General features: G+C 40.4%; 1 non-coding gene across 1 annotated transcript; it reads left to right on the plus strand.

Moving 5' to 3' along the window:
* Positions 1 to 8,626: 8,626 nt before the first annotated feature.
* Positions 8,627 to 8,733, plus strand: LOC123461052. The gene has a single exon (XR_006637370.1). It is a non-coding gene; the product is annotated as a U6 spliceosomal RNA (small nuclear RNA).
* Positions 8,734 to 23,377: the final 14,644 nt, after the last annotated feature.

A 23,377-nucleotide genomic window follows, 5' to 3' on the forward strand; every position in this document is an offset into this window, starting at 1 on the left:
GACTTCCATCCTTCTCCATGGAGTCATTGGAAGTTAATGGTTGCTAAGGAATCTGGAGAACTTTTCTTCAGTGGTGTAGCCACTGGTAAATTTTATGTGCTGTGATAAGTAATCCCCTATCAATTCTAATGCAAACAATCTTAATTAAACTCAGTGGATCACATGCAAAGATGAAAGAAAGAAAAAAGACATCAAGCCAGAATGAGGGATGAATTGGGAAGAAGAAGAGGTTCAGGGGATGTAAAAATGGCTCGGTGGTTACAGACATTTGCTTGAAAAGCCTGAAGGGCAGGGTTCCATCCCTAGTAACCACATAAAGCTAGATACACAAATTGATGCATGTGTCTGGAGTTTGTTGGCAGTGGCAGGATGCCCTGGCATGCTCATAATAACTCTTACCTGTCTCTTTTTGTGTCTTTCTCAAATGAATGAATGAATAAATATAAATAAATAAATATACAATTTTTAAATTTTATTTATTTATGTGAGAGACAGAGAGAGAGAGAAAGAATAGGCAAGCCAGGGCCTTTAGCCACTGCAAACAAACTGTAAACACATGTGCCCCCTTCTGCATCTGGCTTACGTGGGTCCTGGGGAATCAAACCGTGGTCCTTAGGCTTTGCAGGCAAATGCCTTAATCACTAAGCCATTTCCCCAGCCCAAAATACATAAATTTTAAGAGAAGAGAAAGGGTTCAGTAGAACATAAGCATGAAGGTGGTGGGAGGAAGGAGAAGAGAAGTGTATTGGGGTGGTTTCATTCCCAGGAGTGTATATATGGCATGGTACGTACATGCAGTACCTGCTGTCTGACGCCTTCATCCTCTCACTGCGGTAGAAAATGGAAGTTGATCACCAGCTGAAGTGTTCCTTCCTTGACCACACCAAGATGGAGAAAGGAGTGTCTCCACATGTCTGTTGAGCTTTGCCTTCCTTCTGTCTTTGCTGGTGAACTAGACTCTAATAGTGAAGTGGTTTATAGCTCCAGGTACCACCAGCTAGTGTTTTCAGGCACTGGATTTTGCCTGTCTTAAGTGTGAGAGAAAATGTACTGAGAGCAGTTACCTCACAATTAGAGAAAACATTTGTATTCCTTTTTTTTTTTTTTTTTTTGGCTTTTAATTGAAAGTTATATATTTGTTGCCATATAAATAATCCATCCTTTTGAATAGTTTGAATAGATTTTGAATAGATTTTGCATGTGTTGAAAAAGAGTCATGCTCACAATTTTGCCTATAAAGCAAGATGTGCACAACTCAATATATTTTTTTAATTTAATTTACCAAATTGCCTGTATTTGCTGAAAAGAAAACTAATAAATTGTATTCCATTTTTATGTTAAGTATTCTGTTATCTTCTGAAAGGCCTTGCATGACTTTTAACTCACAGAGTCCTACTTACCCCTGTTTTAGAGGAAGGAAACTAAGAATTACTCCAAAGTACATGGGAGTATTGCTACTTTAGTTAAATTGTGCTATGTCAAAATAAAGAAATTCAATACCCTTCATGTCTCCTGATTCTCTAAGACAGGTTATAAGAATCTCTTGGGCTGAAGAGATAACTCTGATAAAGATGCTTGGTTGCAAAGCCTAATGGCCTGGGTTTGATTCCTCAGTACCCATATATAGCAAGATGCACAAACTGGCACATGTATCTGGAGTTCATTTGCAGTGACTCACCTGTTTTCTCTCTCTCTCCTTCTGCTTGCAAATAAATAAATAACTTAAAAAAAATCTGTTGATGCTACATGCTAATGTTGCCTATGCCTTTCAAAAATTGTCAAAACTTATTCTTTTGTCTATTTAACTATTATTGTTTAGATAAGCAAATTTTTCTTTGTGAGCTTAGTTTTCTCACTAGCATTTAAAAATGGCCACAAGTGCTCATGAAGTTTAATATTTATTACAATTATATGAGGAATTTCTATATGGCAGCTCACATCTGTAATCCCAGGTGAGGTAGGAGGATCACCAAGAGGTCAAAACCAACCTGGGCTGCAGAAGAGTGAGTTCCAGGTCAGCCTGGTCTACAGTGAGTACTGCTCTCAAAAAAAAAGAAAGAAAGAAAAGCAAAGAAAGAGACAAAAACTCATATAAGGCTTATATTTTTTAAAATAAATTGCAGAGATAAGCTGTATAAACCAGCCATCCTTCTCAGATAATCATAGCTGTTAACATTTACACTAATATTTCCTATAATTTTACAAGCCCCAAAAGATATAGAAGCATGAGACTTCAATAAATGTGGCAGCTTCAGGAACCCAGAACTGTCTACTGAAACGTCATCTTCTGATGCATGATATTTTTAAAAGGGGCCATGTAGGGCTGGAGATATGGCTTAGCAGTTAAGGTGTTTGCCTGAAAAGCCAAAGGACTCAAGTTCAATTCCCCAGGATCCACGTTAGCCAGAGGCACAAGGTGGTACATGCATCTGGAGTTAGTTTGCAGGAGCTGGAGACCCTGGTGTGTCCATTCTCTCTCTTTCTCTCTATCTTTCTCACTCTTTCAATCTGTCAAACAAATTAATTAAATTAAATTTAAAAAGAGGCCATGTAAATGTTTGGATCATCAGTGTATTTAAAGCAGCATTTATTCTATTATTAACTTATTAAGATGTTAATATTTTCATTCTTTTCATACACAAAGATCTAAGCCTGAAAACTGTGTGAAGTGGATACAACACTCAATATGCAGCTATTTCCAGTACAATAGCTCACTGCACACCACCTATTATATGTCAGATGCACTAATTGTTTCCTTGAGTCTGTTGTACATAATGTGCTCTCTCCTAGAACAGCCTTTCTTTAGTCAAATACAGTGTGCACATGTGTTCTTTCTCTCTTAGCTTTTGGCAGCTTAATTGCAACATTGTCAAAAAGATCACAGCAAAAATCTATTCATTTCTCATCATTCTCAACCAAATCGGTCTTGTCATTATGGGTTTTAATTTGTTAGGTGGAGAAAGAACCTGAAAAAAAATATTTTTATGATATATAAAATATTTAGTCTTTGCTTTTTATTAAAGCCAAAACAAAAGCACTTTGGATATAATAAAACATTTAAACTGTCATACAAAGTAATACTATTTTGAAAATTAATAAAATACTGTTCAATGAGATACAAACATACCTTCACCATGTATATATTTATATATTCATATATATGTGTGTGTGTGTGTTTGTGTGTGTGTATGTGTGAAGATATCTATATATATTTGTTACTCATTTATTTTTCAAAAATATTTTTCTATTATTGACATAAATGCAAATTCTTAAAGTTAACTTACACTTATGTTTTATAATCTGTACTTATAAAATATATTAAACATCAGATAACTTTCAACCACACAGGGATTGCTTTCATTTATAATTATTTTATTCTCTTTAAAGAGGTCACCATAAAGAAATGGTAATTCCCAAGTCAACTTGGATGGCTGTAACAACTATGGGAAGAGATTGTAACTCGTGGCCAAAATGGGAAGTGATACATCCATGAGGTCTGATTCCTACCTCTCTCTTAGTCAATGGTTAAACAGTAAATAATATTAACATACAACCCCAAGACCATTCTAGTCAGAACTTGGAAATAGGATAAAAATAACAGTGCTAGTATCTGTCAGAGAGTATGTAAAAAATGTGAGAAATAATACTAAGCAAATGTATGGGATTTAAAAGGAATCCAAAGATAGAGTTCAGGGTTAGTGTTGCTTTGGTCATCATAGCTTCCTGGTATTTCTAAGAAAACTGTTAGAAAACTAATCGTCATTTATTCCTGGCAGAAAGGAATATAAGAAAATACAGTCTCAATCATTTCTGATAATTTAGAATTTACACGTTTTATCAAAAATTTTAAAGTTTTGTTACTTATCTTTATTTATTTGAGAGCCACAGACAGAGAGAAAGAGGCAGATAGAGAGAGTGAGAAAATGGGAGCGCCAGGGTCTCCAGCCACTGCAAACGAACTCCAGACACATGTGCCTCCTTGTGCATCTGGCTAACGTGGGTCCTGGGAAATCAAGCCTTGAACCAGGGTCCTTTAGGCTTCACAGGCAAATGATTAACCACTAAGCCATCTCTCCAGCCCTATCAAAAAATTTTAGTGTTTTATGATTTTAATTTTATTTAAACTACATAAATTATCTGGGATTATTCCATTGACAGATTATGTGCTTTCTATCTACATGACAAAAGACTTTGCTGCTGTTTTTGAGGTAGGATCTTTCTAGCCCAGGCTGACCTGGAATGCACTCTGTAGCCTAGGCTACCCTCCAACTCACATCGATCCTTCTACCTCAGCCTCATAAGTGCTGGAAGTATAGATGTCACCACCATACCTGATTTAGCAAAAGTTTTTTTTATGTGTTTCAAATAAGCCTTACCATTTACTGCCCCTATTTTCTATAATTATTTTTGACTATTTTTTTTTTAATTTATTAGGGAGAAAAAGAGAATGGTTACAGCTAGGACTCCAGCCACTACAAATGAACTCCAGATGCATGTGTCACCATGTGTATCTGGCTCATGGGGGTTCCGGGGAGCCAAACCTGGATCCTTAGGATTCGCAGGCAAGTGCCTTAATCAGCAAATCCATCTCTCCAGCCCTAAGTATTTTTAAAGTCTAAAGAAGTGTTCCAGCTTTTGCTTCTGGGCTTCTCTGGGGCCAGCAGCTGCCCAACCAGGAGGCCAGGGCTGCAGGCTTATGGATGACAATGAGCTCAATATCCAACCAATAATGTGGTGGGCTTCTGGAGCCTCTAGGAGAGTAAAGTAGGTAGAATCCCCCTTCAAGAAGTCTGTCAAGTGTAAGAGTCCGAGGATGGCTGAAGAAAGACCGCAGACTCAAATAGTATGTAAAATCAAAGAGCATTTATTCTGCAGAACCAACCAGCATGCAGGGGTCAATCACTCATGCAAAATGGTGACCCTGAGAGGAACTCACAGGCTCCTTTAAAGCACAGCTAGAGGAATTTTGGTGGGCTTAGTCTTTTCTAACATGATTGGCTAATTTGAACAGTAACTGTACTTGTATTCTTTTGATTGGTCCTAAGGTTTTGGCAGGCAAATTTCAGGCAGGTTAGATAATTTTTAAAATGATTGGCTAGGCAAGCAGCAGTTACACTTCTGTGTCTCTGATTGGTTGGGGCAGAAGGCATGGAAGGGACATGTCTGGACATGTCCATGAACTGACTCAGCCTCTGGGCAGTATCTTCCCAGCCACATGTCAGGGAAGATAGCCTTTCCAGAAGTCCTGACTGCCTCTCCAGGAAACTGAAACTTAGGCCTAGTTAGAGCGGCACCTTACTGAAGCCTGTTAAAGCATCAGTTTGGTCCCTTCATTCCCCCTTGAGTATGGCCTCATCTCAACTCTTTGAGATGTATCTAAAGGCTCCAAAGGTTGGTACTGTTGTCTCAGAACAATTAACTTGATGGTGGCTAAGCAATCCTTAACAAATTTGACCAAAGCATTAATGATACAAGGTCTGCAGGTGAGGGCAAGCAGTAAAAGAATAAGGGGACCAGTTAGGGCAGAAATTAAAGTTGTTAACCAGGGGGTCGAATAGAACATGGACTCATACCATCCTTGAGATTGTTCTTTTTCTAATTTTCTTTCACATAGTCTTTTTCTAAGTATGGCCATGGATTCTTTTATAACACCAGAGTGACTAACATAGAAACAACATTCTTCCTTTAAGGTGGCACAGAGACCACCTTGTTGGAGGAACAGTAGGTCTAGTTCTCTTCTGGTTTGCAGTACTACCTCAGCTAAGGCGGAGAGTCTTGTAAGTAGGTGATTGATTTTTCTAATTGTTCTAAATCTGCATTGATGGCTGACCTTAGGTATTTATAATTTTTGTCTTGAAGCACCAAAGTGGAGGTACTGATGCCTATTGTCATAGCTAAACCAGGGCCTAGAAGAGAAGACAATAAAACAGCAGTAACAATATCTTTTTTCCCCGGTCCCATTGGCTCTAATTGTGAAGGAACGTCTTGGTCGGAGTAGTAGACTATCTGGGGAATCAGCTGTACTAATACACAGAAGTCTCCTGTTGGTTAAGGACTTTGGTATACACAAAGGGGGTTAATCCTATAGTACAAGCCCACCATCTATCTTCTGGGGGAGTTAAGTACCCAGAACCAGTATGATACTGAGTTTGAATAGATGGGATAACCTGATCTCCAATGCAAAGCCCATTGCCTGTCACTGGAGGGTTAATTTTCCTTTTCCTGATTGTTGCCAATGGTAGGCTATTGCCTCTGTAGCCATGTAATAACTTTCTGGTACTGCTATGTCTTCATAGAAAGGGGGTTGTGGGTTGAGACACAACCAGCAGGCCCTAATAAATTCAGGTCTAGAGGAGTTGAGGACCTTATAAGTTGCCTCCAATAGTTTCATTGGTCCAATGTTGAGTGGAGGGAACACATGAGCCACTGGTTCAATGTTGGGGAATGGGGATGGGGTTCTAGAAATGTGAGCAATTAGGGAGGGGACTATGTTTTTTTGAGGTGGGACTTGAGGTGGTTCCAACACTTTGTTGGGCCCTAGGGGTCGGGGAGGGCCCACTGGATCAACTGCCATTCTAATAGTGAATAGAGCACCAGCATTTGTCCCTGTTATGTATTGTTTGAGTCCCCATGTCCTACCATAGGTACAATTTCGAGTCCTTTTGCTCTTCTCTGTAAATCTGATGGTTAGGGGGTTGCATTGTTTTTTCTTACATGTCCCATTTATAAGGTGTTTTGTATTTTTCCCCATGTGGCCCTCTCTAGTGTAATTAAGTCTTTTCCTTTGTTAGAAGACACCCATATAAAGGTGCCAGTTGTTTCACATATCCAGGAGGTGCAGTAGTAATAGTTGGGGACCCCACATCTAGACTTTTGGGCTGTTTTCAGGTCACTCCCAGGACAAATGTAAATAATTAAGGCTCAATTTCATTGCCTCCTAGCTGGGTGAGTGCATCCGAAAGGGTTGTTGGTCACTAGGTTCCCATTTCCCTTCAAAGATATTACATAAGTCTACCGTGAATTCTGGCCACCATGTATATGGTGGGGCCAGTCAGGAGATGTAGTTGATAATAGTCACAGTGGTGGGGTTAGAGATTATCCAGGTGAGAGTATAAGGCTCATGTGGGTTACAGTGATGGGGGGCGAGGTTCGTGGGGGATGCCTAGAGTACTGAGCAGCAAGCAAACATAGTAAGAAACATAACCATAAGCATCATTGCTGAGTCTCTAGCTTATGAATCCTCAGTTTGAGTGGATCCTGTGGATGTGCAATGGCTCACTGCAGTCCTGGATTCTCTTCAGGTGCATAGTTGTTCGGACCTGCATGTGGATCAACAGGCTTCATGTGTGAGTGATGTATCCAGACGGGGACACTGTCCACCTTGACAGCAGTTGAGATTGTCAGGAACATGGTGAGGGGTCCCTTCCAGCCAGGTTCAAGAGTCTCCTTTCAGTGTCTTTTGATGAGCACTAGATGTCCAGGCCTGAATCTGTGGGGTGGAGGTGGAGGTGCCTTCTCATGGATGGCCTGCAGCTGAGGCCAGAGATGTTTCCTGAAATAAAGCTTGTAAGAAGGAGAGGAGTCTTTCATCAAATTCAGTTAACAAGAAGGGTATAAGACTCCTGATGGAAGGATCATCCTCCCATCAGACTTTGCTAGCCAACTCATCAGACAAATACATCAGAGCACTCATTTAGGAGAAAACAAGCTTGAGGTCTTACTTAGATGGGCCCACCATAAAGTTTTTGACTTGAGAAAAATGGCAGCACAAGCCATAGCCCGATGCCATGCCTGCCACCTGGTAAATGCAAAAAGTGAAGTTTCTTGATCAGAAATCAGGGAAAGAGGAACCCGACCAGGAGTAAATTGGGAAATTGACTTTACAGAGATAAAACCTGGTTTATATGGATACAGGTATTTACTAGTATTTATAGACACCTTTTGAGGATTCTGAGGCTTTTCTAACTAAGAATGAGATTGCCACAACTGTGACCAAGAAATTATTAGATGCCATAATTCCAAGGTATGGTTTACCTGTTCTTTGGGGTCAGACAATGTACCAGCCTTCATCTCACAGGTAACCCAAGCCATAGTTAAAATTGTGGGGACAAATTGGAGACTCCATTGTGTGTATCATCCCCAGAGTTCAGGACATGTAGAAAGAATGAATGGGACCCTAAAGGAGATCCTAATTAAATTAAACTGGCAGTGATTGGGTGTTTCTCCTTCCCTTTGCCCTTTTCTGAGTTCAAAATGTCCCATATACCATGGGAGGGCTTCTGACCATACAGTTGTTTCTTCTGTTGTCACTGAAGCTCATGCATACAGGACACCCTCCTTAAGGAAGCTACTTCCATCTGTATACCAGGTCAGCTCTGCCACTTTAAGGGGAACGTCCTTGAACTCTGGTCAGGTCCCTTGTAAACTGCTCAAGATCTCTGAGCAGTCATGTATGGGACTGTCCAGGTCCAGTTCAGGTAACACGGTTGCAGGATTGAGGGCCTGACTGGTGACAAATTGGACCCATGGGGGATTGAGAAGAAAAGCCAGACAATGAGTCAGTTTGACACTGGTCAGCCACCTGTCAGGGGGCTGCTTTAGCACTCTTTCAATAGTGTGAGGAGTAGTGCTCGCTTCGGCAGCACATATACTAAAATTGGAACGATACAGAGAAGATTAGCATGGCCCCTGCGCAAGGATGACACGCAAATTCGTGAAACGTTCCATATTTTTTTTGAAAAAAAAAAAAAATAGTGTGAGGAGTAGTTACTCTCAGGGTTTGGCCCAAAGTCAGTTTATCTGAGTCTTTGACCAATAAGGTGGTGGCTGCTATTATTCAGAGGCATGGGGGCAATCCCATTGCTACTGGGTCTAATTCCTTTGATAGTAAGCAGTTGGCCTCTTCTAGGGGCCAAGAGTTTGAGTAAGTACCCCGTTGGCTATGCCTTTGTTTTCATCAACGGAAAGATGGAAAGGTTTGTGGATGTCTGGAAAAGTTAATGCCGGGGCTTCAAGGAGGGCCTTTTTCAACTGGAGGAAGACCTTTCCTTTCCCCTTTCTGGGGCCCATTCAAGGGAATTTTCCTATCCTTTCATGGTCTCATATAGAGGCTTGGCAATCTCTGTGAATCTGTGTATTCAGAGTCTACAAAACCCCTCTGACCCCAAGGACTCACATACCCGTAACCAGGTTTTTGGGTAGGAAATGTTGAGGACTGTCTCCTTGTGTGCTTGAGACAACAGGCATTGGCCCCTTTGAGTACGTACCCAAGATACATTACTTCCCTCTGGCAAAGCTGCACCTTTCTGGATGAAACTCAGTATCCAGTATCCCATGCGGTCCAATTCTCTCAGCAAGGCCTCTGTGGCTGAGCGGCAGGCTTCTTCATCTGAGGCTGCTATGAGAAGGTCATCTACGTACTGCAACAAGGTTATTTGGGGATGGGCCTGGCGGTACTCACCCAGATCCTCATGGAGTACCTCATCAAAGATGGTGGGTGAGTTTTTAAATCCATGTGGCAGTCTGGTCCAAGTCCATTGAATCCATGTTCTGGATCGCACCATTCAAAGGCAAACAGAGGTTATTGACTGGCTGAGGCCAGTGGCAAACTGAAGAATGCATCCTTGAGGTCCAGCACCATATACACATTGCGTTCAGGCAACAGAGTGCTTAGCAGAGTGTAAGGGTTTGGCACTATGGGTTGGATGTCCTCCATCCATTTATTAATTTCCTTCAGATCCTGCACAGGCTGGTCGTCATTGGAATGGGGCTTCTTTACTGGCAGGAGAGTATTCCAGGCAGACTGTCAAGGGACTAATATCCCTTGTTCCCAAAGTTGATTTATGTGAGGTGTTATTCCCAGTTTGGCCTCCCAGGGCATAGGGTATTGGCAGACTCTGATTGGGCTAGCATTAACCCTTAGTTGGACCATGATTGGGGCCTGATACTTGGCCAGCATAGTCTGATTTCTTTCTGCCCATACACTTGGAATCCTTTCCCATAGTTCCCCCAGATATGGGCTTTCAGGGGTGGTTTGGGAGGGAGAGGTATAGAGTTTATATTCTCCTTCCAGGAACACAGTCAACACATGTACAGGACCATTCTGATTAAGAACCTGTACTCCCTTGGGGCTGAAATGGATTTGTGCCCCATTTAGTCAAGAGGTCTCACCTCAGGAGTGGATATGGGCACCCAGGGATGACCATGAATGAATGGGTTACCCATCCCATTCCTAAGTCCACTTCTTTTCAGATAGTCCATGAATATTGACTTTTCCCAGTGGCTCCCTGGACCCATGCCCTTTTGGTGGACAGGGGTCCCATGGGCTGATTCAGGATCAAATTCTGAGCTCCAGTATTAACTAGAAAGTCTACTGGTTTCTCCTTCACCTTCAAGTTACCAAGGGCTCATGGAAGGTACATGAGCCCTGACACCCTCAGTCACTGAGTTCTCCTATCTCCAGGATTTTAGGATTTTTGTCCCTTTGTCTTTGCAGACATTCATTTTTCCATTGTCCCATCTCTTTACAATAATCACATTGGTCTTTTTGGAGATGGGGTCAGTGTTGCCCTTCCCCTCTCAATTGTGGGGCTGGTTTGCCCCTGTGTCTCCCATAAGCCATTTTTTAATCCCCTTGGGTCAGATTTTCCAGTGGCAGCCAGTAATATTTTGGCCAAGCCTCTAGTTTGTTTATCTTCTGGAGTCTCTCTATTATTATAAACTTTTTCTGCTATTGTTACATTTTCTGATATCTGCTTCCCTGTGAAACTGTCCAGTCATTTGAGTTTTCTGCAAATGTCTGGTGCCACCTGGTTGACAAAGGCCATGTTCATGGCAGCATGGTTTTCTCTTGCTTCTGGGTACAGTGGTGCGTAGGTCCAGTATGCTTCTAGTAGTCTCCCTAAAAAAGGTCCCTGGGCTTTCCTCCTTACCTTGTATAACCTGCCCTACCTTAGATAAATTTGTGTACTTCCTAGCAGCCTCTTGGAGACCCCCATTCAGAATATGGTGGTAGGCTTTGAGTTTCTCCTTACCTTCAGGGTTACTGGGGTCCTCGTCAGGGAGGGCTAAGGGGAAGGCTGCATTCATGACAGCCTGCACAATCATAGGTTGGTCATTATGTCCAGGAACTAGCTTGCAGGCAGTGGCTAGAATCTGTTCCCTTTTCTCTGTTGTAAAGAGAACCTGCAAAAGCTGCTGACAGTAGTCCCAGGTGGGCTGGTGAGCTATCATTATAGAATCTAACAAGTCTAGGAGGACTGAGGGTTTATCTGAAAACTTGGTATTTTGCATCTTCCAATTATACAGGTCACTAGTGGAGAAGGAGATATGGGCCATGAACTGTTGGCCGTCCTGATCAGGGGGGCCTACTGCTTGCAAGGGCAGTGCAAATGCTGTGAGGTCTGCCTATCTTGCGGTTTGGGCCCATGTATGAGGAGGACTGATCATGTTTACTCCTTTTTCCCTTGGGCCCAGATTGTCAGCTGCCACTTGTGGTGCAGTTCCTAGTGCAGGCACATAGGAAGGTGGGTAGAGGTCCTCTTCAGGGGCAGAAGGGGACAGGACTGCCAGCTTATGATCCTCCAGTGGTTTAGACTCCTTATAGACAAGATGGGTGGGGCTGGCAGCAAAAAGGGGCTCAACCAAGGAAGGGGGCTTTCTATCAGGTATTGCCAGGCTGTGATGTATGGGACCTTGTCAGGATGCCCAGGACTCCCACACACGATATCTTTAACTTTATAAATGGTGGGGAGGTGGAAGCTGCCTCCCTCTGGCCATTCCACATTGAAAGTAGGCCATTCATTTCTGCAAAAGATGGTTAGTTTCCCCGACCCTACTGTTAAACCCGGATTGTCCGCCAGGTATCTAAAATCCTTGAAATGTGACTGGAGTAGGTCCAGTGGGGTACTGGTTGCCTGTCCCATAGTACTTTCAATATAACTTTCAAGAAACCAGAAAAGGATAGACAAGACACAGACAGAAAAACAAATTTCCCAGGAAGCAAAAAAGAAACCAAAACACTGGTGAGGGCAGCCTATCCCATAAACAGGCTCTGCCAGACAGGTGTGACCTGTCAGCATTTACCAAAACCAGAGTCAGACTGGAGCTCTCAGGCTCCACCAAATTGGAGCTTTCCAGTCCCATCAGATGGCAGTCTATCCCATAAATGGGCTCCAACAAATTGGAGCTCTCTGGCTCCACCAAAAGGGGGTCCAGGGCATCCTCAGAATCCCACAGCCTCAAGGTAGCTCATCAGCCTTACCTCCATGGGCCTCTAGATTGCACCCAGACACCAGGGTTACCAAAAATGAAACAAAGAAAGAGCAGACCAGAGGCACTTAGCACAAAAACTACTTCAACTCACCCATCGGCAGAGAAACAAATGCTCTCCTGAAAATACTCCATTATTGAATCTGAGAAGTCCCCAGGGATCCTGGACAAGCCCCCAAATGTAAGGGTCTAAGAATTGCTGAAGAAAGACCCCAGACTCAAATACTATGTAATAGCAAAAGCATTTATTCTGCAGAATCAACCAGCATGTGGGGTCAACCATTCATGCAAAATGGTGGCTCTGAGAGGAGCTCACAGGCTCCTTTTAAGCACAGCTAGAGGAATTTTGGTTGGCTTAGTCTTTTCTAACATGATTGGCTAATTTGAAGAGTAACTGTACTGGTATTCTTTTTATTGGTCCTAAGGTCTTGGCAGGCTAGGTCTAGGGGGAATTTCAGGGGGATTAGGTAATTTTTTAAATGATTGACTAGGCAAGCAGCAGTTAAATTTGTGTATCTCTGATTAGCTGGGGCAGAAGGCATGAAAGGGACATGTCCAGGAGCTGACTCAGCCTCTGTGCAGCTATCTTTCTGGCCACATGTCAGGGCAAGCCCTTTCCAAAAGTCCTGCCTTCCTCTCCAGGAAACTGAAATTTAGGCCTAGTTAGAGTGGTGCCTTACTGAAGCCTGTTATGGTGTCAGTTTGGTCCCTTCACCAAGGACCTGGAACACAACTGTGCCACTGGCCCTGGCAGTGTGTTCTCTACTGGGAGTTGGAGACATACCAAAGAGAAGATTCAAAGGAGACAGGCATTCCAACAGCAGCCATCTAGATAGACCATAATGATAGGGAACACAAGCTGCCACCCAAGCCCAGTGTGAACTAAAGTTCCTAACAAAGCACGACATCTACATCCAACAAGGCTGATCACAGGCAGTTGGATTGTTGCAAGGTCAGAATCAAATTTATTATTGGCTACCTTTAACCTCTTAATGGCCATTTATTGCCCACCACTGTCTTGACTAACATCTTAGTGATGATCAGTTGATCAGGTGCTACCTTTTTGGAATGTACTAGCAGACCTCCAGCTTCCACTAACCCAAGGGCCAAGAATGTCAACAGATAGCATTTAAGGCTTATAGTGGGGATTTGTTGTAACACTTTGCTATATAACCCACCTACCTGATGATCAGCCAATGTATTTGAAAAGTTCTTTGAATTAGGATTTTTTATTTTTTATTTACTTAATTTTTTGCTCTGTAACTGTCGCGAGCACTCTCAAAGATGATTGGTTGAGAGGATTCCGCCGGCGAAGGTCAATGATACTCAGACACTGGTATACTCACAAAGGAGTTTACTGGGATGAAAGTCACACACAAGAAAGTCCAAACTATCACAAATAATATTATAGCTAATATAATATATAACCAAAGTATATTCATCACTACTAACACAGGAATATTTCTAACGAGTCTAACATGTATACGACCTGACAACGCGAGATTTGAGCTGCGACGCTTTACGATGTTTTACGGCCTGACAACGCGAAGTTCGAGCTGCAACGTTTTTTCCGGTTCACTGCACTTCCAGCCAAGTCTTGGTCAGCTGGCGTAAGCTAGTGCTTTAGCTTATGGATGATCATTCGGACAGCATTTGGACAGAGTGTCAGGCTGATGAATTCGGATCGGTGATGTACTCACAGGGGTCTCAGTCAGGACTGCTGAGTAGCCTTTCAGTCAGTCATAGTGTCGGGGAGACTGAGACAATGGTTGCTGAGCAGATGGGGTTTTTATACCTTTCAATGCTTATCTAATAGTTTCACACACACATCTGCTAATCTCTACTCACTGCACACAGAGTTTAGCTTACAAGCTTTGACTTTGCATTTTTTACTCTCACAAAAAAACTTATTTATCCTAAACTGGCCCTGGACCATATACTGGTCCTTACATGCTCATTACATTCCACCCCCTGACACCTGAAATGTAATCAACATGAAAGGTGTCATGTACTGGTTATCCACTTTGAATAGGATACCAGAGTTGTCTCACAGGACTGGGGTTTACAGAGTCATACGGTCGCCTATCTGATGAGCTTGTAATTTTATCAAAGGGTCTGCATAATTTTATTGGTAAAGCAAGCATTTTCATTCTTCTATAAGTTCTATGCAGTTCATACCAAGTTTTATAAGCGGAAAATTCTTTAAGCAAATCTCATAAGAGAGGGCGTAATATTATTCTCATAGACCATGATTGCAGTGATTGTGGTTCTGTAGGTGCACTGATTGCAGTGCAACAGTGCCAATCTCCATATAACAATTGCTCAGCTTCTTCCGGTCTATGTCTAATCATATTTCTACAATGCTCATAATGGGAATGATTTCCTTTACAAATAAAACATGAAAAAAGGCTAGCTAAGATATGTAGGAATCTGTCGATTGGATGTCTTTCAACATATTCTGTACCGTGACACATGAAATGAGTAAAGAGTAACAATAAGAAATTGTCAGTTCTAGGACCATTTAGGAATCTGGAAGAATATCTTGAGAGGCAAAAGTGGCAATCTGGCATATCATTATGGCGAAAGTTGAATCCCATGCGGTAAAATAGGTCCATGATGGGTCTAAGGTGTCTGTTGTAATGATGTCTCAGAGTAATGATCACACCGTTCTTCTGGATTAAATCACATTTCCTTCCAGGGGGATTTTTCTTTGAGTGAGGCATATTTCTTTTTCCTTCTGCAACATATTAGTAATCTCAACAAAATTATGCATGCAATAAGTATCATTATTACATACATGATTTCTTTAAACCATTCCCACCATCCATGTAGTGGGGTGCAAATAAAGTCGAGTTGTATCAATCTTGCCATATAATCAAAGAAACTACATTTTTTGATTTGTTGTATCCAGTCCTTATGTATCATAGTATTTGTTCTAATCAATCTGACCAGATTATGTGTCTTAGTAATACTATGAGTTAGAGAATATTGTGCTTGTTGTATTTTCTTGTGGATTGAGTCTAATTGTTTTGAATTAAATTCTGCTACTTTTTCCAATTCTTGTGCTTTTTTTACAAATTGTTCAAAATGTTCCTTTTCTAGTTGTTGTATAAAGATGTTGGGTGAAGAGTAAAAATGACTTTCTTGTAAGGATAGGGACGCCACCAGTGTTCTATTTAGAGTACTATGTGTTACTTTTGAGCAATTGTGCAAAACCCAGCATCCTGGTTGTGGGTTAAATGAGGAAATGTCATCTTCTTGAGTTGTACTATTGTGGTTGATACATGTGACATTAACATTATCTTTAGTGGTACAGATTAAGAATGACCAATCCCCTAAATCTGTGATGGAATCAATCATGGTCGAGGATGTAAGCCTTGTTTCTGCTAAATTTGTTATTGGTAGGTGTGGATAAATGTATGTATTAGCTCCTAAGTTATAGACATCATCTGTTGGGATGTATACTGGTGTATTTTTTAGGTTTATAAAGAAAAAGTGATCAATCGGTGTCACCCATTGTGCTGTAAGTGTTTTCCATGGGTCCGTTTTCTGGTCCCACCTTTGTGGTACAGATTTAGTATGAAATCCTTTATAAGCATTATCTAAGAAAACTTGTATTACATGTATCTTGCAAAAGCCTTCGTCACATCCACTATCTTCATTAGGGTCTAGGAGAGTTTGATATTCGGGGGTCCTTCTCCCTAGGCCTTGAATGAATAGCGTATCTAATTCTCTAGTCATTCTTTCTGCTGCTAGTTTATATTGTAGGCACATAAGGTTATTATGATTGGTTACCATTCCTTCTGTGTGCCATAGTTTGTCTCTTCCGTATTCTCTTTTAAAAATTTCTATTTCAGCACACATTTGTTGTTGTAAAATATTTAATGAATCCATAGATCCTGATATAGCTGCCAGGGCCTCTGAAGTATGTCTATTGAGTTGATTTATATGTGTGAGTTCAGCTTTTATGGGTTCTAACATAGCTGCAGATACACCTCCACCCATAATACCTCCCAGTATGGCTCCTGCAAGGACTGCTCCTAATACCATAAACTGTAAAGGTTTCCTTCCCACTTTTATTGGGGTTGTATATTGTAATTGTTGTAGTTTGTCTGTAATGTACTGACAATATTTGGAGGGTGCTTTAAGAGCTTGTAGGTCGACTATCATAGAGATTTTTCTTATTTTAGGATATAATATAATTTTTGCTGGTGTAGTCATATCTGGTATTATCATGGGTGCCGATACCATATTTGGTGGTCTGGGTGGTGGGCATAAATATCCTTGAGGAAAGTGGGCTGTGAATAAATGAAATTCTTCCTTGTTTTGATTAATTGTTCCTCTATAGATTAGTTTACCATCATGTAATGGGGTTATGCCTTCCCAAAGCTTATGTGTTAGAGGGATGTAATATATTTTATCCCAGTCTATCATAAGAGAATTATTTAAGCCTTTGGGTGTATGTGCAATCCATTCTGCTTGCATCCAGTTTTGTTTACGTGGGTGTAGGGTCCATGTTGAAAAATGGTAGGGATGACCCGTGTGTATAGTTGTATGTGCATTATATGATGTTACGTTTATGTAGTGCAGCCACATAATAGATGTTGATACATTAGATGTACAGTGTGCAAAGAGTTTTGTTGCTGCAACTACCAATTTATTACCTGCAACTCTAAGGTGATAAGTACTATATGGTAACACATAAGAAATGTTGGTTATTGTTTCTGTAATATTAATTGTTGGTATACTTATTGGGTTGTTTAGGTTGTTGGCGTATCCTATGGTTAAGTTCCTTGTTTCAAGGAAATAAGTTGTTTCATTAAATGATATATCATATGGTATTGGAAAATCATCAATATCTGGTAAGGATACGCATGCTGAAAGGGGTCTTGTTATTTTGTTAAATGACGTAATTTCTATTAGTGATGGAATACCTGGGATATCCTCTGTGCCATTATATACATAATGTGAGGAGTTAAAGATGTAAATATTTGTGGTGTTATGTAAGTATAATACTTTGAGGGGTTGTTGTATGATTACATCTGTTAGGTTATCTATGGTCCATCGTGGTACTGAAATATTATATCTACTATTTGTAAAGGTTGTTATTGTTTTATCTATCTGATATTGTAAGCACAGCACAATTAATGTGTCCTTGCTGGTGGTGTTGGAATTTGTTTTAATGGCTTTGGCACATATGTATTGGGGAATTCCACAAGTGGTCATTAATGAATAATCTCTAAGTTGTCCCCACGGTTGTGGTAATATTAATGTTAGTATGATTGGAAATCTCCAATGTTCCACTCCTAATGCTAAGATTCTATTCCAAAAGGACCAATCCCAATGATCTGATATGTTAGCTTCGGGAACTGTATGTTGGTTGTATCTTCTAATATAATGTGTCCAAAGTGGTGTTCCATTATAGTCTATAGGTGTCAAATTACCATAGAAGGGTAAGTTTGGGAATTCAGATACGCATAATATGTTGTATCTTGTAATTTTATGTGGTGAATTATCCCTAATTCCAATTTCCCTGATTTGTAGTTTCTTTAAAAAGGACTTTGGGCATTTGTTCCCCCATGGTTCTGGTAGAGGTGGCATCCCTTCTTTAATAAAGATAGGTGTGAACATATCGTCTACCCATTGGCAGCCTCTAGTTATATTATTCACGAATGACATATGTAAGGGTAATTCTAGGTCATCAAAAAGAAGTGTAGGACCATATACCTCATAATGGGTACATGGGTCTGGTTTTGGTACTGGTATTGGAATGTTACGTGTATCAAAATCTAGGATATCAGTGTCATTGCCATCATCAGTGTCATTATATTCACTATAATCATAGTAGTCAGAGAAGAAGGTTCCTTCTTGAAAAGATTGGGTTGTTCTATTGAACATCAGGCCATGATAATATCCATAAGCTTGGAAAATCATTGGTTTAAACCAAGATCTCACAAAGGTTGTGTTCATGGCTATTCCACATGTGAAATATGGGTTATATTCTGTGTTAAATTCTTCCATCTGTGTTTCTACTATCCTGTATTTATTATTAACTTTAATATGCATTTTGTCAATCTTCCATATCCTCCATGCTGAAGCAGAGATTGCCATGTGGCTTGTTTTGTTTCCCCATAATTCTATCCCATGGCATTTTAATGGGTTTTGCTCATCTAAATCGGTAGCATTATGGTAGCATTATGGAGCATTATGGAGCCATGAAAGTTTTATAATGATATGAATGTCCTATTGCTTTCCTATATTCTTCGCATCCCATATACCATTGGTATTCCATACAATAGGAGTATTTTCTCCAAAAGCTAGCAAATATGTTTCTCATTCTGGTAAAAGTTCTTATATCGCTCCATACTTCTGGAAATCTATTAGTAATATTCTGGAACTTAACCTCATATTTATCCCTAATAAATTCTGTATCTTCTTGGGCTGATGTAATTATTATAATCATAAGAAATGAAACCAACATAATGTGTAATTCATGGCCTTTGTGCCTGGGTGTGCCATGGTGCGATTTTCTACCATGGTGTGATTCCAAATAAGGAAACAAAAATTCCATACCAGGTCCAATATGGGTAGTGCGATCCAGATGAGCACTACAAAAATGGATAGGAATATGAATGTAAGTTTAATTATCTTGTTCCAGGACCACATTTATGCAATATTTTCTAATTTAGCTAGTTTGAGATCTCCCTTACCTTGCGTGATCCACGTGTTATTTCCTGTTCCTTGGGCCACAATCTCGGCCTTTGTGATCAGATCATTTTTCTGATTCCTGTGGAGACAGAGATGAGGTCTTATTAAATCTCTGTTTCCCTCCACCGGATATTCCAAAAATGCTTGTAATTTTAGGGCTTCTTGTAAGGGGCTATCTGTTTAATCTAGGTCTCTGATTTAATTCTAATGTAGAATATAGTAGTGCTTTTTCTAATGGTTCGCCTAGTCTGTGTGTTAATTGTTTTTAGCAATCCATTAAAACGTTCTATGGCTCCAGCACTTGTTGGATTGTATGCTTTATGAAAGTCCCACATTATTCCTAAATTCTTTGCTATTCTTTGTGTAAGTGTTCCTGTAAAGTGTGATCCCTGGTCGGATTGAATGACTTGTGGTGGTCCATATTGGGCATACCACATTAACAAGGTCATGATGCATGCTTGCTGGTCTGGATGGTTACCTGGTCTTGTCATAGCTAATCCTGTGGTAACATCAACCATAGTGCATGCATATTTATATCTAAATCTTGGCAATGGTCCAATAAAATCAATCTGTACCAGAGTATTAAATCCCATTTTATAACCAATTTTTCCATGATAATTCTTATTGAACCTCAACTTGCTATTAGGACAATTAACACACATTTTTAAGGCTTGGTTTATAGTATGCCATGTAACCTTCAAATTCCTTTGATCAAACCACTGTTTCAAGGCATGGGCACCAATGTGTCCCATAGTATTGTGGAGATTCAATATCTCCTGTTTATGAATATTAATAGTCTCAGGGGAACCCAATGTTCCCTGTTCTGTATTTTCTGGGTTTTGTATTTTATAAGTTGTTACAATTTTCTTTTTCAGAGGACCAATGTCCTCTACCTTATATTGTTTTTTGATTTTAATATTGGCTAATAGAGCTGCTAATCTGTCCACAACCTCATTATTCTTATGGGTTTCATCTTGTTTTCCTGTATGGGCATCTACATGATGTACAATAATTTTAACTGTTTCTGAGATTTTATCTAGTTCTTTCCATACCTTATCTGACCATAGTGGTTTACCATTTATTTTCCAGTCTGCTCTACTCCATTTACCTGACCAAACTGCAATTCCATTGGCTACACACCAGGAATCTGTATACAAATTTAGCTCTTTTTTATTTTCTTTTTGAGTTTGTCGTGCAGCTAAAAGTGCTGCAATTACTTCGGCATGTTGTGCAGATTTATCTGTTCCTTGGTCTGTAATAATCATACCATCATTTGGCCTATAGGCAGCAGCTTTCCACTTTACTCTGTTATTAGAGGTTGTTGAAGATCCATCAGTGAACCAAGCATTCGGGATGCCTTGTTGGAACTCCTTAATGCCCCACAGACCAATGGTCCGATCTGGGCCAGGTTCCTTTATTTTAGGTATCACCTTTGGACGTATTAGCCAATCTGATTCTTCTGGTGCTGGTTGTGTTCTCAGTATGTTCTCTGAGTTCTGGGGTATCTTGCCTTGTGTAGACACTTCATTGTGCTTCACAAAGTCATTTAGATACCATTTCCATTGTAGCACCTTTCCTTCCATGGGCAGTCCAGCCTAGGCTTGCTCTGGTGCCTTAATCCAATCCATGATTGGTATTTCCGTTCTCAGAATGACCTTATGGCCTTTAATTAGAGAATGAGTGGTTCTGCATGCCTCATAGGTTGTCCATATGGTTTTCTCAAATAATGAGAACTTATTATCAGACCAAGGAAACCTTTTACAATAAAATCCAATCGGTGTTAATCTATTTCCTTTTGCAAAAATATTCCAATTGCCATAACCTGAAGTAAATAATATTTCAATAATAATAATATCACCTGGTTGTATGTAGCCAAGGTCCTTGTATGGTTTGATCAGTTCTAATATAGTGGTCACTGCTTGTTCTTGGGCTGCTTCCCATACAAAATCCTCAGCCTTTTTTATTATTTTATATAATGGCTGGAGTATTAGTTGCAGATATGGTATGTGTTGGCGCCAATAGCCAAACATAACAATTAAGTGCTGTACCTGTGTTTTATTTTGTGGTCTCTCTAATGCATTTAATTTTTCTATCACTTCATCTGGGATTTTTGGTCCACTAGTTGTCCAAAATACTCCTAGGAACTTAACTTGTTCTGCTGGCCCCTGGATCTTGGATGGATTAATTGTCCAACCATGATCCCTTAAGTGTTGGATTAAGTTTTGGGCTGCAGTAGCCACTGTTTCTTTATCTTGTCCTAAAATCAATAGGTCGTCTATGTAAGTTAAAATTTCCACCCCCCGGCACTCAAAGTCCTCTAAAGTGCTAGTTAGGGTGGTATGGGCTATTATTGGACTGTTTAGATAGCCTTGTGGCAGTCTCAGAAATTTATACTGTTTATTCTGCCAAGTGAAAGTAGTAATTTCTTGGGAATCTGGGTGCAAGGGGATACCAAAGAACATGTCTGGTAGATCTATAGTCACCAACCATTTGGGGGATGCTTGTCTAATCCTGAGGAAAATGTTCTCTACATCAGGTAATGAGCCAGGCATTTTTGGACTTTTCTCATTAATTTTCCTGTAATCTACTGTGAATCTCCATTTACCATTGGGTTTCATTATCGGCCAGACGGGTGAATTATAATTAAAACTCTGAGTTGGTGCCACTATGTCTTCCTTAAGCAAATCCTTCAATGTATTGGTAATATCCTTAATTCCTCCTTTTATAGGGTATTGAGGGGTAAAAGACGGGGGAATTTTTGGTAATCTTACCGGGTCCATTTTTACCTCTGCTAAATTAACAAATACCTTTTTTGTTGTTGTTGTTCATTATTTATTTATTTACTTGAGAGTGACAGACATAGAGAGAAAGACAGATAGAGGGAGAGAGAGAGAATGGGCACACCAGGGCTTCCAGCCTCTGCAAACGAACTCCAGACGCATGCACCCCCTTGTGCATCTGGCTAACATGGGACCTGGGGAACCAAGCCTCGAACCGGGGTCCTTAGGCTTCACAGGCAAGCGCTTAACTGCTAAGCCATCTCTCCAGCCCAACAAATACCTTTTTAATAGCCTTATTATTTAAAAATTCTGGAAATATTTTCCTTATTTCATTAATTCCTAGAATGTTAGAGGGCACTGTTAAGCTTGCAGCTTCTATATCTATAAGCTTATCATAAACTTGCAAACACACATTTATTACTGGCGCATCTCTATGAGAATTTATTCCTTGTATAGAAATATATTTTTTAGCTTTTTCTTGATTAGGGTGAGTAGTAATTATACTTATCTGGCTACCGGTATCTAGTAGCCACTTGGTAGGTATTAGTTTATTTTTTAATTTTATGGGAATATTTACAAACAGTCTGCTGTCATAGTTTCCTAGATATATCTGGAAAACCTTGATTGGTGGGGTTGGAAATTCGCGTGGTTTGTTATTTGTCTGCGCGGATTCCGCCCAGCAGGGGTCCCTGATGGGACCCGTTGTCCTAAAAAAGGTTTAGAATAATTTGGTCTACCAAAGGAATAGTTTCTTTGGCCAAAAACATGGCGAAAGGGGCCCGTGTGTCCCTTAGGCCTTATAGGCATTGTATTTCTATTTCCAAAGGGTCTTATTTTAATATTAAAATAAGGTCTGGGTCTGTCCTTGTTCCCATTAAACCTCTTCCTGGGAAGTGTCCATGCCTTAAGTTGAAAGGACACTACATTTTCTGCTTCAAGTTCTCTAAATCCCTTAAAGAACTGAATAGCATCAGCTATAGTTTCTGCATCTTGTAAGTTACCTACAAGACTCATTTTTAAATGTTGTGGGGCGCCCTTAATGATGAGCCTTCTAAAAGCACGTAATAAAGGTGAGGCTTGTGGTGTCTCTACCTGATTATACACATAATATAATACTCCCAGTTTTCTGCAAATTTGTATTGTGTCTGAATATGAATTCCACCTTCCTGCAGTTTCAAATTGAGTTAAATCCAGAGAGGGGAAAGCTAATCTCCAAGCTGCAGTTAGCCATTCTATCAGGGCATGGGTGTCACCCTTTGTAGTTTCCAAAACATGTCCTAAAGCTTCATGAATGGAGGGGTTTTCAATAACACCTCTAATTTTTCTCATTTCTGTTTCATGAAGCATCACTGTGTCTGCCCCCTTTTCCCATAATTTTACTAAATACTGGGCATCCTTTAGTCCATTCTGTGCATAATCCCTCCTTAAATCAGACAATTCTTGGGGACTAAAGGTTCTGGACTCCTCTATGCAAGTTCCCGGTTCGGCGGGGGCTTTAGACCAATTAGGAGCTAATCTTTTTATAGCTCCACCCATGGGAGTCCTTTACGTGGTAGTAGTAACCGGGAAGAAGCACCAGAAGGGTTGATCAGGTCCTTCTGCTTCTTCACAATATTCAT

The sequence above is a fragment of the Jaculus jaculus genome, chromosome 5, assembly GCF_020740685.1.
Source record: "Jaculus jaculus isolate mJacJac1 chromosome 5, mJacJac1.mat.Y.cur, whole genome shotgun sequence".
Lineage (NCBI taxonomy): Eukaryota > Metazoa > Chordata > Mammalia > Rodentia > Dipodidae > Jaculus > Jaculus jaculus.